Below are 18,647 nucleotides of genomic sequence, written 5' to 3' on the forward strand. Positions count from 1 at the left end.
TTAAAAATATTCTCATTTGATCCTCATGACAACCCTGGAGGTAGATGTGACAATTATCCCCATTTTACTGATGAGGAAACTGAGGAAGGCAAGAGTTAAGTGAATTGTCCAGGGTCACACCAGATTTGAATTCAGGTCTTCCTGATTCCAGGCCCAGCATTCTATCCACTGTGCCACCTAGCTACCTCCAAGTATTCATTCAACAGAATGTCTCATGGCATCTTCGTGGATGAAATATTGGGCTAGGTGATGAATACAGTTAAGTGGATTCAGATTAGGTCAAATAATTGGACCCACAGGATAGGGATCAGTCATTTTTCAGTCATGTCTGACTCTTTGTGACCCCATTTGGCAGAGATACTGGAGTGGTTTGCCATTTCCTTCTCCAGCTCATTTTACAGATAAGGAAATTGAGGCAAATAAGATTAAGTGACTTGCCCAGGGTCACACAGCTAGTGTCTGAGACCAGATTTGAACTCAGGAAGATGAATCTTCCTGACTCCAGGCCAGTCACTCTATCCACTGTGCCATCTAGAATAAGGATTTGTGATATCAGCCAAAAAAGGAATCTCTAGAACAATGCATGAAGGATCTGTCTTTGGTCTTGTTCTATTCAGCATTTTTATCAACAACTTGCAGATTTCTATTTGATGTAAGGAAAGCCTCCCTAACCATCAGCCCCACAGCAGAATGAGCAGTCTCACAGAGCACTGAAGAGGTTGCCAAGTGAAGGCTGGAGGACCACTTATCAACAGTGCTGTGAGGGGCAGCTAGGTGGTGCAGTGGATAGAGCACCAGCCCTGGAGTCAGGAGTACCTGAGTTCAAATCCGGCCTCACACACTTAACACTAGCTGTGTGACCCTGGGCAAGTCACTTAACCCCAATTGCCTCACCAAAAAAAAAAACAAAAAAAAAACCAGTGCTGTGAAGGGGATTCCTGTCCAAGGGGAGACTCCAAGCCTCCTAAAATTCCCCCTGAGAGTCTATGAAGACAATAGCAACTGCCCTCAAAGGGCAGAATTTACCTGCTTCAATGAAGTTTCAATGGCCAGCCCAGGGACCTCATTGGAGTAAGCAAATTCACTCTCCCAAGGCAGACAGGCAACTGTTCTGCAGTTTGGTTTTAGAGAATGGCCCAGGGTCCAGGATCTTAAGTGAATTGCTTGGAATCACACAGAGCCAGGATATCTCAGAGGAGAGAAATAAAGCCACGTCTTCCTGACTCAAGGCTGACTCCCTATGCATTGTGTCATGTTTCCTCTCACTCTTAGACCTCACAAACTGCAGGGCTCAAAGATACTTCAGTCTTTCAGGACTCCCTGGGACTCAGTTTCCTTAACTGTATAATTGGAAGATAGAACTAAATGGCCTCTGAGACCCCTCCAAGTACTAGATCTATGATGCTATTACCTTTAAGGCTTAAAGGGCAGATGGTGTGGTACCATGGGAAAGGACTCTAGTTCTAAAGTCAAAGGAACTGGATTCAAATCCTGCCACTGATGTTTAACCTTGAGCAAGTCCCTTAACATTTCTAGACCCCTCTCCTCATTTGTAAAATGGATGAGAGGGACTAGCTAGCCTTTGAGGCCCCTTAAAGCTGTAGATTGTGATCTTTTGTCTCTCCTTCAGGTTTTGTTTTGTTTGTATTTTGCAGGGCAATTGGGGTTAAGTGACTTGCCCAGGATCACACAGCTAGTAAGTGTCAAGTGTCTGAGGCTGGATTTGAACTCAGGTTCTCCTGAATTCAGGGCTGGTGCTTTATGCACTGAGCCACCTAAATGCCCCTCTGCTTCAGTTTTACCAAGACACAAGCTGGAAAGAACAATAGCCAGAATTTCTATGGCACCTTAAGGTTCTCGAAGTGTTTTCCATAGAGATCTCATCTGAGCCTCACAACAACCCTGGGAAGGAAGAATTATCATTGTTTCCATTTTACAGATAAGGAAACTGAGGCTTGAGAGAAGTTAAGTGACTTGTCCAGGGTGATGCAATTAAGTAAGTGAGAGGAAAAGGGAACAAGCATTTATTAAGTGCCTACTATGTGTCAGGCATTGGACTAAGCGCTTTACAAATATTATCTCATTTCATCCTCACAACAACCCAAGGAGCTAGATGCTATTATTGTCCTTATTTTGCAGTTGAGGAAACTGAGGCAAATAATATTTAAGTGCTTTACCCAGGGTCACACAGCTAGTAAGTATCTGAGGTTGGATTTGAATTCAGGTCTTCCTGCCTCTAGGCACAGCACTCTACTACTCACTGTGCCACCTAGCTGCCTCTAATAGTGACTATGGCAAGATTTGAACACAGGTCTTCCTGCTTCCAAGTCCAGCATTCTTTCCAGTGTACTAACTTCCTAAAAATAAACAAGGAAGCACACAGACGCCCAGCCTATATCCAGTTCATCGGAGCTTTAAATCATCGGGGGTGGCTGACCAAAGGCATCAACCAGCCCCAGTTGAAAAGAAGAGCTGAGCAAGCTGTGGAATATCATTGTGATGGAATATTATTGTACTATAAGAAATTACAAGCTCATAGATCTTAGGAAAACATGGAAAGATTTGCACAAAATAACAAAGAGCAAAATGAGCAGAACCAAGAAAACATTGTATACAGTAACAGCAATATTGTTTTAAGAATGACTTTGGGGGCTGCTAGGTGGCGCAGTGAGTTCAAATCTGGCCTCAGACACTTAACACTTACTAGCTGTGTGACCCTGGGCAAGTCACTTAACCCCAATTGCCTCACTAAAAAAAAAAAAAAAAAGAATGACTTTGAGCAGGTAAGTCACTTTGACTATTGTAAATACCAAAATTAACTATTAAGGACACATGAAGAAAGGCACTGTCTGCATCCAAAGAAAGAAATGATAAATAGAAATATGTATAGAATAATTTTACATATATATACATATGTGTATATGTATGTATAGATAGAGATATATTTGTGTCTAATAGGTAGGAAGGGGAGAAAAAAAGAAGAAATTTACATGCATAGTAGATTTGCAGCGTGTACAAGCTATGGTACATGATTATGATGAATACTATTGTGCTATAAGAAATGATGAGCTCAAAGATCTTAAAAACATGGAAAGACTTGCACAACATAACAAAGAGAATGACTTTGAGTGGGGCAGCTAGGTGGTGCAGTGGATAAAGCACTGGCCCTGGATTCAGGAGGACCTGAGTTCAAATCTGACCTCAGACACTTGACACTTCCTAGCTGTGTGACCCTGGGCAAGTCACTTAACCCTCATTGCCCCACCAAAAGAGAGAGAGAGAGAGAGAAAGAGAGAGAGAGAGAGAGAGAGAGAGAGAGAGAGAGAGAGAATGACTTTGAGCAAATAAGTCACTTTGACTACTATAAATACCCAAATTAACTATAAAGGACATATGAAGAAAGATGCTATATGCATGCAGAGAAAGAACTTACAAATAAAAGTATGTATAGAATAATTTTACATATACACACACACATATTTGTGTCTAATGGTAGCCATCTCTAGGGTGGGAAGGGGGAGGGAAGAAAAAAAGAATTTTACATGATAATTTCGTTGTATATTTGAAAGGAAAAGCAAGTTGTGCAAAGTAGATTTGAAGTTTCACATACAATTATCTTTTTTATTGTACTATGTCAGGGAAATGCTTGTTTTATTCAATATATTAAAAATAAAACTTAAAAAGGGAAAAGGAAAAAGCTGAAAAGGCAGTTGGCCAGTCCTGAGCTGCCTCAGCGTCAGCCTCTGCTGCTTTCCAGAGCTGGGGCAGGGCTCTGCTCTGGAATCCATTTCTCCTCTCAGTCGCTCTTTGCTAACTACAGTCCACTGTCATACTTATCCAGGGTCTCACAGTATCCGAGGCCCGATTGCAGGAATCTGGGTGGATGTGAGAAGCAACCCCAAGCACCCTGGACCAGTTAGGCAGCTACAGCAGACGCCACAGCCCCATTAAACCCTACATTCCCAGTCTTGAAGCTAGGGATGGTTCCCCACGGGACAAATCCATCTTCCAGGGCCCGTGACCACATGGCAATGATTCAAAGACAAGCTGAGGGTGACATCCAGTGGAAAGACAGATTGAAGTTTTCTGTGTCAGAATTTTTTTCCCCCATTTAATGTGCCTCAAGAAACAAAATCTAACACGGTACGTTACTGATCCAGAATGTAAAGTCCTCTATTTAAATTTCACATAGAAGATTCTGTCCTCAGCATTAGAAAGCAAAAAAAAAAAAAAAAAAAGACTTTGCTGAAAGGGAATAAATATCAATCCACTCACATATTCTGCCCACATTTTCCCAGCCCGGTGACAGAACACTGGAGTTAGGAAGCCCTAAGTTCAAATCCAGTCTCAGATACTTACTAACTGTGTGACCCTGGGCAAAGCACCTAACTGCTGCCTGCCTTGGTTTCCTCGACTGTAAAATGGGAATATTAATGGCATTTGTCTCCCAGAGTGGTTATGGGGATCAAACGAGGTAATATTGACAAAGCACTTAACACAGTGCCTGGCTCGTAGTAGGCACTTAATAAATGTTTATCGACTTTGGCAATCTGTTGACCCTATGGCATGGGGGGCAAGGGGCGAAATTTAATGATTAGTGAAAATACACATATGTTTTTCCCATTCAAGTTCACGGTTGGGCAAGAGCATATTACCATCCCCACAGGGGGTTAACATTGGGATATCCTCCACAAGCCCTTCCTCCCTTTTCCCAATAGCCATTACCTCCTTGAAGGGAAGGGGCCTGGGCCAGCCTGCCTACAGTTCCCTCCTGGCCCCGTTCTTCCCTTTTTCTGGACTTTAAAATCATGCCCCTAAGGCAGGTGCCTTCACCCCCCTACCCTTTTTTCAGCTCCCTTTGAAGTGTCGTCTTCCCCCTTTTAGAATGTTAACTCCTATTGAACAGGTGCTGTCTTTCTTTCTCTCTTTCTTTTGCGGAGCAATGAGGATTAAGTGACTTGCTCAGGGTCACACAGCTAATGTCAAGTGTCTGAGGCTGGCTTTGAACTCAGGTCCTCCTGAATCCAGGACCAGGGCTTTATCCACTGCACCACCCAGCTGCCCCGCTGTCTTCCTTTTTGCTCACCATGGCTTGGCACAGTGTGTAGCATATAAGTGCTTAGTAAATGCTTGTTTCCTTCCTTCTGACCCACTGGAATCTCTTTATGGACCCCAGATAAAGAATCCCTGCTCTAAGATTATGAGTTGCAGAGAAGATGCCAACCTCCAGAGATGGAGTTACTCACTCTAATTAATTTACATTTAAAATTCCTGTCTCAAAAAAAAAAAACAAAAAAAAAAAAAAAAAAAAAAATTCCTGTCTCCAGGCAGCTAGGTGGTGCAGTAGATAAAGCACTGGCCCTGGATTCAGGAGGACCTGAGTTCAAATCTGGCCTCAGACACTTGACACTTACTAGCTGTGTGACCCTGGGCAAGTCACTTAACCCCAATTGCCTCACCAAAATTAATTAATTAATTTAATTTAATTTAATTCCTGTCTCTATTTTATAGATGAAGAAACTGAGTTTCAGAGAAGCTAAAGGTTTTGCCCGTGATCAACCAGCTGGATTCAAAACCAGGTCTTTCTGGCTCTGTGACTGGCTTTCTACTACTTCATACTGTCCCTCAGTTGAATTGAACCAAGAAGAGTTGAGTTGACTTAAATTGAATTGAAGAATTCTTTCCTGTTTGGTACATTGAAAAATCCATTTTTCCTCTTTAAAAAATAGTATCACTAATGTTCTGAAAAGGTCTTCCTGGCTCCTTCTTTGAGTGGAGCAGAGAGTTTGTGCAGATTTATTTTTAGATGGTACACACTCCTTGCTGCTGTTTTCCCATTGGTCTTCCTAGAGCATGGAGCCCATTGGAAAGGAGATGCTGGATGTGATCTTGAAAGGTTCCATGACTTTCCCAGCTTCTGAGGGGAAGGGAATGGGCAGGCCCAAGCTCTGAGTCCCAAGCTGCCTCCTAACCTCTGCTCCCTTCTTTCAACTCTGCCCTGTCAGACTGACCTTGGAAACAAACCCTCCTCCCTTCCTCCACAGACCCAAGGAATAGACTCAAATTTCCCTTCAGGCCCAGGCAACAGGCCTGGATTCCCCCCTGATTCCAGCCAACAAGTCAGAATTAAGCTATTCTAATAGACATCAATATAACCTGAAATGCTGTCAAAAACAATAATAATAACAGTTACATGATAATTTAAGGTTCGAGGATTGCTTTATATACAAGGGAAGCCAGAAGGCACAACGGATAGAGCACCAGGCCAGGAGTCAGGAAGACTCAGCTTCCTGAATGCAAATCCGGCCTCGGATACTTACTAGCTGTGAGACCCTGGATAAGTCACTTAACCCTCTTTGCCTCAGTTTCCTTATCTGTAAAATGAGCTGGAGAAGGAAATGGCAAATCACTGCAGTATCTCTGCCAAGAAAACCCCAAATGGGGTCATGAAGAATCAGACAAGGCTGAAATGACTAAACAACATTATTTCATTTTATCCTCACTACAGCCCTGGAAGGGAGATATTATGATTATATTCCAGGAGAGCAAACAGACTCAGATGGATTAAATATATTGCCCAGCATCACCCAGCTTATAAGTGTCTGCAGCTGGATGTGAACTGGAGGTGGTCTTGACTCCAACCTCAGTGCACCATCAGCTATGTAGCACCTCCTCTGCTCTTCTCCCCTCCCTCATGGGTATCTCTTTCTCTCTCGCTATAACTCACTCTGCAAACATCGGGTGTTTTCCTCAAAACAGTTTTCTCTATTTGCGAGGACAGAACTCATTTCTTTAATCTCTTTCTGAAAGAAGATTGTTCAAAGAGCACAGACCACAGCTCAGTGAGAAAGCACTTTGGTCATGTGTGAAGACTTTTTAGCATGAAAGAAAAAGACATTTTTGAAGATGCAAAGGCACATAAAAGCACATTTCATCTTTATCTTCCCTTTTCCCATGTCTTTTTAATAGAAAACCTGGGCCTCTGCCCCAAAGAGCCTCTAACCCAAGTTCCCGTACCCACGAGGCTGGTGAGTCGGAGAAATGGATTCTTTCTGCCTCAGAAAGGGGAGTGAAAGTTACTCTTTGGGAAAGATAAATATGTTTGCCAGGATGTATTCCTGAGGGACAGCCTTGTTTGGTAGCAAAAGTGCCCATGTGCAGATCCATAACTAGCAATTTCTACTGTGAATGCCCTCTGAATTTTGGCAGCCTGTAACAAATACTCAGTTGTCCTGACCTAGTTGCCACTTTGTCCACGTAAATCCCTACCAGATTTCCACTGTGCCAGAAACTCCCAGCATTAGATGCTCCTTTGAATGAGATGATTGTCTCTAAAAGGCCCCATCAAAATGCATACATACCAGGGGCAGCTAGATGGCACAGTGGATAGAGCACCGGCCCTGGGGTCAGGAGGACCTGAGTTCAAATTTGACCTCAGACACTTAACACATACTAGCTGTGTGACCCTGGGCAAGTCACTTAACCCCAATTGCCTCACTTTAAAAAAAAATGCATACATACCTAGCATGAAGACACTGGACAACCCTAGATTGGTTGTCATGAGAACTGAGTCCTAGTTCTGAATTTGATACTCTGCAACCTTGACATTTTATCTTTTTGAAACTTTGTTTCCTTATCTATAAAATCTGGGTAGTCACATTTACTCTCCCTTCCTCCCTCCCCCACCCCACCCCTGAGTGATTGGGAGGGAAGCACTTTATATACTAGAAAGCAGATAGCAACAGCCTCTGGTAATTGGGCAAGGAGGGAGAGATAGAACATTGGTGGTTTCCTTGGGTAGTTATTAGAAAAACCTAAGCAATTCAGTATGAAATAGTTCTGACAACAAAGCCATCTTCAGAGGCCAGAAGGAAGGAGAAAGTTGTATATTATAGATAGATAGATAGATAGATAGATAGATAGATAGATAGATAGATAGATAGATAGATGGATGGATGGATGGATGGATGGATGGATGGATGGATGGATGGATGGATGGATGGATGGATGGATGGATGGATGGGTGGATGGGTGGATGGATGGGTGGATGGATGGATGGATGGGTGGATGGGTGGATGGGTGGATGGGTGGGTGGATGGGTGGGTGGATGGATGGGTGGGTGGGTGGGTGGATGGGTGGGTGGATGGGTGGGTGGGTGGATGGATGGGTGGATGGATGGGTGGATGGATGGGTGGATGGATGGGTGGATGGATGGATGGATGGATGGGTGGATGGATGGATGGAGGGATGGATGGATGGATGGATGGATGGATGGATGGATGGATGGATGGATGGATGGATGGGTAGATGGATGGATGGATGGGTGAATGGATGGATGGATGGATGGATGGATGGATGGATGGATGGATGGATGGATGGATGGATGGATGATACTCTTGTGGTTGTAAAGAACGTTATGGGGTTTTACAAAGACACAAGGAAGTCAGGGGCTTTGAGCCTAGGGCAAGAAGAGATTGGAGAGGCACCCCCTTCCACTTCTAATCTTGCTTCTTCTCACTGAAGGAGAAAGAGAACCTGTTCCTTCTCAACCACCACAATAAAAAAGTTGAGAAGGGGCAGAGATAGAGAAAATGCAGAAAAGAGGGCCCTGAGCTAGGTATGAGTCATAACAATGCCTTCTTTCTGAGAAGTCACCAGCAGGTGTATAAAGACATTGGGACCCAGAGCCGCTTAGAGATCTACACCTACCAGAGCAAGTCAAAGCAAAGAGCTCCCACAAAGATAGGGACAAGCCAAAGCCTAGGGTTTCATAATAACAGACATCTAAGTGAAAGGAAGAGCTTTCCCTTAAATCAGAATCATTAGGGCTTCAGTAATCAGTAATAATGATGACATTGATGATGACAGATAAATATATGAATGTCATACTTTTAATTTTGCAAAATGCTTTGCTATGGAACTCCCACTGGAATGGGACTCTCCTCATTGGCAAGGATGCATGAGGGATGTGACAGCTCAAACTTTTGCCACTCCCTTTCAGGACTTTCCAAGAGAGTTCCCTTTGAGTCCCCTTTGGGGACCCTGTAGGACCAATCCCTCTTCTAGATTTTCCAAGAAAGAATAGCCTTTGATGATCGCATCGAGTCATCTTGGAAAGAGAGGATGGAAGAAGCTAACCCCGCTTCAGGTTGCTGAAGGAAGACTCTGGGTATTCGTGAGAGGAACCGTATTCCCAGCTTGCTACTCTAGATACTTCAGGGAGTTCCCTTATGGGTGAGATCCAGGACCCTCTCTCTTAATTGAACTGGGTTACCTCCCTCCCAATGGAAGAGCTCCTTCATTCTGTATTCTGTGGTATATATTCTCCTATGTATACTTTCTCAGATTTCTCTTTTGCTATGATTTGGATGAGTGGGTTTCTTTGCTATTTGACCTGTGTCTTCATTGTGGGACTAGTATTTGGTTTTTAAAAAAAAGTGTAGTAAAATAATGGAATTTGGCAGACTGATTGGGATGGGCCACACCTGGCCTGTCCTGAGTGATGTATGCTGCTGATGTCAGCAGGAGAAACCACTCTCCACAGGCAGTTTGAAGGACCTCCCCTTTTGGGGGAGGGAGAGTAAATGCTCACTGAGGGGAGCTCAGTCTGTTTCCAGAGTCAGCTTTTCTTTCGGATCGAATGAGCTGGTGGGAGCAGACGAGAGAGAGGTTTTTCTTGGCAGTTTGTCCTGTCGGCCCTGACTGCAAAGCTGTTTCCCATTGAAGCTATGGACCCCAGGTGATGAGTTAACATACGAGCCCTGCTCTTTTGAATTAGCTGAACTGGAAGCGAGTTTGGGGATTGTATAGACTTAGGTTAGAGTTAGGGGGATTATCCATTTTTCTTTGTCCCTATTCCCTTGTCTTTGATTTTATTAATTTCACCTTTGCTATTTATTTTATTCCTATTAATAAAACCTGATTCGTTTGTGGAAAAGAGGCTGTTAGGCTCCTTTCTTATTGGCCTGGGAGAAATATCTAAAAAGGCACTTCGGAGGGGAGAGAGCTTTGGGCCTAGAGGTCCCTCATTATTTCTGAGACCCCAATACTATGGCAAGCCACTCAATTAACTCTCGCTTTATCAAGTTTGGCCCCAGCAAAAATGGTCAAGGGGCAGCTAGGTGGCACAGTGGATAAAGCACCAGCCCTGGATACAGGAGGATCTGAGTTCAAATCTGGCTTCAGACACTTGACATTTACCAGCTGTGTGACCCTGGGCAAGTCACTTAACCCTCATTGCCCTGCAAACAAAACAAAACTAAACCTGTAATTGTAGAAAATAAAATATATTAAAAAATAAAATAAAAAGGGGTCAAGCCTTGGATATAGAGTCTAGGGTCCTCCTTCCTCCCAAAATGACAAAGTAATCAAAGCTAGATGGAATCAAATCATATTTCCTAGATGAATAATATTTGAGAGAGCAGATAAATATACTTCTAACCTAGCAACCCTTCTCTCTGAGGAGAGCCAAGTGGTGGCCTCTACCTTCAACCTCCTATTTCCCCTCCTGGTAGGAATAAAAGTCTCCCCTGGACAAGGATGGGAGGAGAAGAGTCTATTCTGCCTCCTTTCAGTCACCAATGACAGGTCTCATTACATGTGGAGCCTCACGACACATGAAAGGCCCACCATACACTTGCTACAAATATATCATTATAATATATTATATGGGGGCAGCTAGGTGGCGCAGTGGATAGAGCACTGGCCCTGGAGTCAGGAGTACCTGAGTTCAAATCCGGCCTCAGACACTTAACACTTACTAGCTGTGTGACCCTGGGCAAGTCACTTAACCCCAATTGCCTCACTAAAAAATAAAAAAAATAAAAAATAAATAAATTATAATATATTATATACAATGCATTGTTACTCTATTATATTAGTTATATCATATATCAATAAGGCATTATATTATTGTGTATTACATAGTACATTCTACATAATAATATATTATCTTATTGACTGATACCAGAGTTTAAGGTAATAAAGATACCACACTGTTATATTTCTTTAAATTCTGTTCAAAATTGTCTATCATAGGGCAGCTAGATGGCGCAGTGGATAAAGCACCAGCCCTGGATTCAGGAGGACCTGAGTTCAAATCTGGCCTCAGACACTTAACACTTATTAGCTGTGTGACCCTGGGCAAGTCACTTAACCCCAATTGCCTCACTTAAAAAAATTGTCTATCATTTTACATATACATTTTTTTAAATAAAACCCTCTATGGCATAGCGGAACAAGCATTGAATTTGAATTCATTAGCCTTGTGTTCTAGTCTCAGTTATGTCCCCCTGGAAATGGTGTGAAATTGGAGACTGTCTGGAGACAGTGTGACTCAGTGGAGAAAGCAGTGTCTGGGATGTCAGAACTCTGACCTGGGTTCAAATCCCACCTCTGACACATTACGTATGTGACACTGGGCATATCACAGGCTCTCTGGACCTCAGTTTCTTCATCTGTAAACTAAAGGGTTTGAACCAAATGGTTACTAAAGTCCCTCCCAGCTCTTGCTCTATAACACTGTGACCTATTTATTGGGTGATGCTAGAACAGTCTCTTCCCCCTCTCTGAGCCTGAGTTTCCTCTTCTGGAAAATGAGGATAATAATACCCAGACTACCTACCCTACAGAGTTGACATGAGGATCTAACCAGGTAATTAAAAAAGAACTTTTATAACCTTAAAACCCTCTGCCAAAGTGAGCTATTATTTTGTAGAGAAGGTCTGATAGGCTTACACGCTTATTAGCCATGCTTTCTCATTTACTCTCAGCCAGGGAAACCCATCTTGCCAGTTGGCCCGTACAAACATAAACCAGGCGCTATGTTCACCTTCTGGCTGCTCCCCAAATTGTAGGCATCACGCTTCAGCCGTTGGATCTGAGCCCAACAAGCACTGGTGAATGACAGCCCCAACCTCCCCATTCTTCCTCAGGACGTTCAGGGCTGCCAGCAGCAGCAGCAGGAGCAGCCCCCAGGTTGTATACCTCAATAGACCATTGCATATTAGCCCTGTTCAGAAACACCTACTTCTCCGATCTCAGTCGATTCAGACTTCCGTACCTCCAAACAATCCTGAGTCTATTCCCAGCCTTTCAAATTTCCTCACATTCTTCAATCCAAAAATTGGATAATCCAGAATTGCTCATTCAAGGTCCCTTTGTTCTGCATCCTGGCAATTCAAACAAACAAGTTTTTCTTATATTCATTGGCTGACTAGAATTCTGGGGTGCTTTTCCAGAGTATGAGAAATAGCGCTTCCATTACGGTAATGTCTCTCTACCTTCCTCACCAAAACATGTGTTTGGAGAAGATAGAATGAGTCCAACCGCTGAGGTTTCAGGGTCTGTGATGCTGGCCAACCAATTAGAAATATCAGCACTTGGACTCATTCTACCAATTGGCCAAGCAGGTTTGGGGTGTTAAAAATCGAGGCCATTCTGGACCCAAAGCCAAAGGGTCAGATGCAGACTGAATAGCCTGTCCAAAGAGCAAACTAGCAGAAGGCTGAGCATTTCAATGGAAAATTCCTGATGGCAGATTTGGGGATTAGGAGAGAGGAAGGAGAGATTTAGCAGAATCTGGCCTCTATCTGAGCAGTATTTATGGCTGAGCCTACTGAGCTGGGAAGACCTGGTCTCAGAGAGCAGAAGAAAGAATCCGAGGGAGGCAGATGCAAGATGCTTGATGCATGTGAGTGGTGGGTGAGTCACACTTAATGACAACATCATGAAGGTTGAGGGAAGAGGGACACATCTCAAGGATGGATTATCAGAAGACAGAAAGAACAGTAGTCATAAAAAGCCACATTTGTTTCAGGCTTCGTGGTTTTCAAAGCCTTTTCCCAAAACATCAGGGCATTTGATGCCCACAACAACCATGTGAGGGTGGTGGGCGAATAAGCATTTATCAAGCACCCACTATGTGCTAGCTACTGTGCACATATTATCTCATGTGATCCTCACAACAGCTCTGCAAGGACACAGCTGAGGAAAATGAAGCAGACAGAGGTTAAGTCACTTGCTCAGGATCACACAGCTTATAAGTGACTGAGCCCAAATGTGAATGAACTCAGATCTTCCCGACTTCAGTCCCAGAGTCTATCCATTGCACCATTAGCTAGCTGCGTCTGGGAGCTGGGGATGAGCGGAAAAATACACCCTTATTTTCACTGATCTCTAACTAAAATTGAACATTTCCTTCAAATGCGAATTTTCTTTAAAAATATATGTTATTCTAGAAAGGGGTTCCTGGGCTTCTTCAGGTTACCAAAGGGTCCTTCATACACACACACACACACACACACATACACCATGAAGAATCCCACCCCACCCCTTCCATCTAAGGCAAGGTTCAAAATGCACAAAAGCCAAAATCAAAGGAATCATTCTATACAGTATTCAGTCTGACATTTCTTAAGCACCTTGTTGTTTGTCCTTCACTCACGAAGAAAACCATGACATCAGGAGGTGACATCATGACTTGCGATGACTTGGATTTAAGTGAGGCAGTACTATTATCGTCCCCATTTTACAGATGAGAAAACTGAGGCAGGGTCACACAGCTAGTAAGTGCCTGAGGCAAGATTTGAACAAAGGTCTTCCTGACTCCAGACCTAGGTCTCTCTCCACAGGCCACCTAGCTGCCTCATGCACATATAATGTAATTTAAGAAATAAACAAAGTAAATGCAAAGCAGTTTGGGGGACAGATCATAAGCAAATAGCACAAAGTAGGATAGAAGAAAAATGAGCTTTGAGGTGAGCCTAGGGATTCCAGCTGTGTAATACTGGGCAAGCCACTTAACCACCCCGTGCCTCAGTTTCCTCATTTGGAAAATGAGGTGATTGAACTCTGGACTCTAGCTATGATTCAACAAGGCAGAGACGAGGAAAGACTATATTCCTGGGCACCAGGGGCAGCCCATTCAAAAGCACAAAGAGAGGAGATGGAATTTTATGTAGAGAGACAAAATATTTCAGTTTGTCTAGAACCTCGAGTGACAGAGAGTAAAGGACACAAGGAGGGCAGATAGAGGCAGGGGAGGGAGATTTGCCAAGTGCAAAGGAGAGGGCATAGCACTGAGCTAGAAGGAACTCAAAGAAGGGGATGTCAGCATTAGCAGAAACATCAAGGAAGCTTTCGTGGAGGAGCTGGCATCTGAGCTGAGAATCTAAGTAAGACAGAGGCTTCAACAGTTGCAGGTGTGGAGGGAAATCTGTTCTGGGCATGAGAGATAGTGTGAGCCATGGCATGGAGACAGGAGAGGGTAAGATGAGAGCAGAAGACAGAGCACTCCACTATGGCTGGAATGCAGAGGACATGGATGGGAGAAGGGGGTGTGCTGGTACATATATAACAATCATCTGTCTAGAGGCAGCTAGGTGGCGCAGTGGATAAAACACCGGCCCTGGATTCAGGAGGACCTGAGTTCAAATCCAGCCTCAGACACTTGACACTTACTAGCTGTGTGACCCTGGACAAGTCACTTAATCCCAATTGCCTCATCAAAAAAAAAAATCCACAATCATCTGTCAGAGATAAATATTTAACAATCAGCTGGGGTGTGCATATAGGGTGTGCATATAATACACTTTTTTTTTTTTTTTTTTTTTTTTTTAGCGAGGCAATTGGGGTTAAGTGACTTGCCCAGGGTCACACAGCTAGTAAGTATTTAAGTGTCTAAGGCCGGATTTGAACTCAGGTACTCCTGACTCCAGGGCCGGTGCTCTATCCCCTGCGCCACCTAGCTGCCCCATATAATACACTTTTAGGTTTAATCTGCATAATTAAAACTTTCTAAGTCTAGACAATCAAGAAAACAGTAAATCAAACCTTGATTTATGTGCCAGTTTGAGAGGTGTACATACTCACACTGAAAATGTAATAACCATGCTGAGCTGGCTCCAGCACACCCCTGGATGGAAATACTTGGCAACAGGTAAATTGGGACCAGATTGTGGAGTCCCTCAAAAGTGAGGATCAGGAATTTATCATTTATTTAAGGAAACAGTGGGAGGCCACGGGTGGGGGGGCAGCTGAGTAGAAGAGTGACAAAATCATAGGCGTTTTTTTGTTTTGTTTTGTTTTGGGGTTAAGTGACTTGCCCAGGGTCACACAGCTAGGAAGTGTCAAGTGTCTGAGGCCGAATTTGAACTCAGGTCCTCCTGAATCCAGGGCCGGTGCTTTATCCACTGCACCACCTAGCCGCCCCCATAGGCGTTTTTAAGGAAGAAAAGAGTACCTTTGCAAGTCACCTTGCAGTTGAGGACTGTGGGCTCCAGGGGGGGATCCCCCAGAATTAGGGGATGAGGTCAGAAAATATCCAGCTAGTATGGGACTTTGTTGCTCATTCTAATACTCCTGAAGAGGGCATTTTGAGAGGCTAGACACAAAAGTGAAGTTCTTGCCTGAAACCCAGAAGCCATTCCTCCCTGCCCCAGTTTAGTCACCCAGGATAACAGAACCCTGTATGTGTGGCCTTCAGCCTGACTCTCATCTTGCCCAATGTCGTTCATCTCTGGGCGATCACCTCCTTCTTGCCCTCTCCTCATCTGTGTGAATTACTCAGGTCCCATGCACCTCTTGCCGCACAGACTGAGCACCTTAAATCAGGGTTTTATGCTTCTGAGTGCAATATTAGCCCATTTTAAAATGCTAGAGAGCCTTTAAAATTTTTTATTGATGAAGGTGGGGGAAAAGCAAGTACCTAAGAAAAGAACATGTAACAGTAATTTATCCCATGGACATACCAAGGGGGAGTGTAACTGAAGGGATAGGGCACACAACAAGATGAAAGAAAGATAACCTTGATATTCTCCCTGTGGTTGTTGTTCAGTCATTTTTCAGCTCTGTCCAACTCTTTGTGATCCCATTTGGGGTTTTCTTGGCAGAGACACTGGAGTGGTTTGCCATTTCCTTCTCCAGCTCGTTTTACAGATAAGGAAACTGAGGCAAACAAGGTTAACTGATTTGCTCACAGTCACACAGCTAGTAAGCGCCTGAGCCTCAATTTGAATTCAGGTCTTCCTGACTCCAGGTCTGACTCTCTATCTATTAAATCTATTCTGTCTATTAAATAAGTCATTGTTGCTAATTTCCTAAGTTATATAAGACACCAATGGTGTGATAGAAGTATGGAAGTAAAGACTGTTCCATTGAGGAATGGATTGGTCTAGATCACACTTAGGAAATTGCGCAGTCATTTTCACAGTCTTAAGCTGCTCCCTGCCCCAGAAAGTCTATTGGAAAATTACTATAGTGTTTTTTAAAAATCAATAAAATATTTTTTTTAATGAAAAAATAGGGGCAGGTAGGTGGCGCAGTGGATAAAGCCCCGGCCCTGGATTCAGGAGGAGCTGAGTGCAGCCTCAGACACTTGACACTTACTAGCTGTGTGACCCTGGGCAAGTCACTTAACCCCCATTGCCCTGAAAAAAAAAAAAAAAACTTAAAAAAAAGAAAGAAAAAATAAGTAGTCTATTGGCATGCATTAAATGCTGAGAAAAATTTTATAAATCCTTCTCCCTTCCCTAAAACGTAGCTGGTTTATGACTGTGTGGTGGGAACAAGGAATATACATCTGTCATCGGGGCCCTCATAACCTTAGCCCTTGGTGTCTTCATCACCACCCCCTGGCAACAAGGCCTGAAGGTGGCTGTCTGGGATGGCAGCACCAGGCCCTGCTATCAGCTTGTGTCCCTCTAATCACATGAGATCTCAAATTGGCCTGGCATTGGTGGGTAAAATGTCAGCAAGAGTTAGAAACACATGAGCAGACAATCCTCAGCAATGAGAATGTTAAATCAAATATCCCTTGCCTCAGACATTTTTCCTGCTCTGTCCCTTTCTTCCTCCATTATCACAGAACTATAGATTGTCAGGTATGAAAGGAACCTCAAAGGGCATGTGGACCAACCTTTCCCTCTCTAGCTGGGTGCTTCATGTTCTTTGTATCATGTCCTCCTTAAGCATTGAGGGAAAGCCCTTTGGCAGCGTGGCAAAGCCTAGGAACTCCCTGGCAAGTCTGGGGAAGCCTGTGGACCCCGCTAAAGATGATATTTTAAGTGAATAAAATAAGATATGGAGGATGACAAAGAAAAGCAATTATACTGAATATGTGAAACATATTCACAGTCACCAGGTTAAAAACTCCTGCTCCAAGATTGAACCATATTGTTTCTACTTTTTTGTTTCTTTTTCTTTTTGGAGGTTTTTCCCTTTTGTTCTGATTGTTCTTTTATAGCATGACTAATGCAGAAATATGTTTAATGTGATTGTACATATATAACCTATATCAAATTGCTTGCTGTCTTGGGGAGTGGGGAGGGAGAAAAATTTGGAACTAGAAATCTTATCAAAACAAATGTTGAAAATTGTCTCTACGTGTAACTAGAAAATAACAAAATACTTTTATGATTAAAAAAAAGAACTGGGGCAGCTAGGTGGCGCAGTGGATAAAGCACTGGCCTTGGATTCAGGAGAATCTGAGTTCAAATGCAGCTTTAGACACTTGACATCTAACTAGCTGTGTGACCCTGGGCAAGTCACTTAACCCTCATTGCCCTGCAAAAAAACAAAAACAAACAAACCAAAAAAAAAAAGAACTTCTGCTCTAAAACATCCTCCCAAAGGGACCCACCCCATCCCCACTCATCCATCCATTCATCATGCTTTCTTTTTGCTCTTCTATTACTTGGTCTTCTTATGCTTTGGTCTCTTCTCCCACCCATTCCCACGGCCCCAGCTTCTGTAGAACCCCAGAGACAAAGCATTGCCCAAGCTGGAAGGGTCTTCAGAAGGCACTTTGTTCATCCCAAGGTATTGTTCAGGATCATATAAGAGGCTGTGTCTCCAGTGGCTCAGAGGTAGACCTAGGTTCTGACCTCACTGGCAGATTCTAACTATGAGTATATGGGTCCTCTCTCTAGTACCTGTGAAAAGCCTGGCATCAGAATGATCCCCAGTCAGCTTCTAATTTTGGTTTCTTTGCCCAGGGTTGACTTCTCTCACTTCTTTACCTACCCTAAAACCCTACTCGAGGTATGCCATAAATGAATGAATGGTTGAATGAATGGTTGAATGAATGAATGAATGAATGAATGAAAAGCATTTGTTAAATGTTTACTATGTGCTAAACACTGGAGATCCTAATAGAAAAACAAGATGGTCCCTCAAGGAGTTTAGGGAGAGACAACATCTATATGAAAGTGGTAGCCAAGGAGGGTTGTTTTGTTTTGAGAAGTCATAGGGATGGTGGGTGGAACCCCAGGGAAATTGACTGACTTGCCTTTTCCAGTAGCAAGAACATTATTCCTTTGTTTATATCTCAGGGCTGGAAGGGAGTGGGGAGACTGTTACTTAAGGCAGATAGGCAAAGGCAGGAAGAAGATGGCCAGGGTGGAAAGTGAAGTATGGGTGGGACTGGCTGCTTATGGGGGCCCAGGTGATATCCTCATCGATTAGGATAAGGCTATAATGCAAGGGGGGAGTTCAAAAGCCTTTTAGGTCCCAGCTGCCTACCCATTCTGCATTTCGCCTTGACCTACTATCATTTCAATCCTCCCCCTCAAACATCATGCGTCCTGTCTTTAAACACTCTCCATTGCCTTGGATATCTTCATCCACTGTAGCATTGTTGTGTTTCCTGT

The sequence above is a fragment of the Dromiciops gliroides genome, chromosome 6 (assembly GCF_019393635.1).
Source record: "Dromiciops gliroides isolate mDroGli1 chromosome 6, mDroGli1.pri, whole genome shotgun sequence".
In the NCBI taxonomy this organism is placed as follows: domain Eukaryota; kingdom Metazoa; phylum Chordata; class Mammalia; order Microbiotheria; family Microbiotheriidae; genus Dromiciops; species Dromiciops gliroides.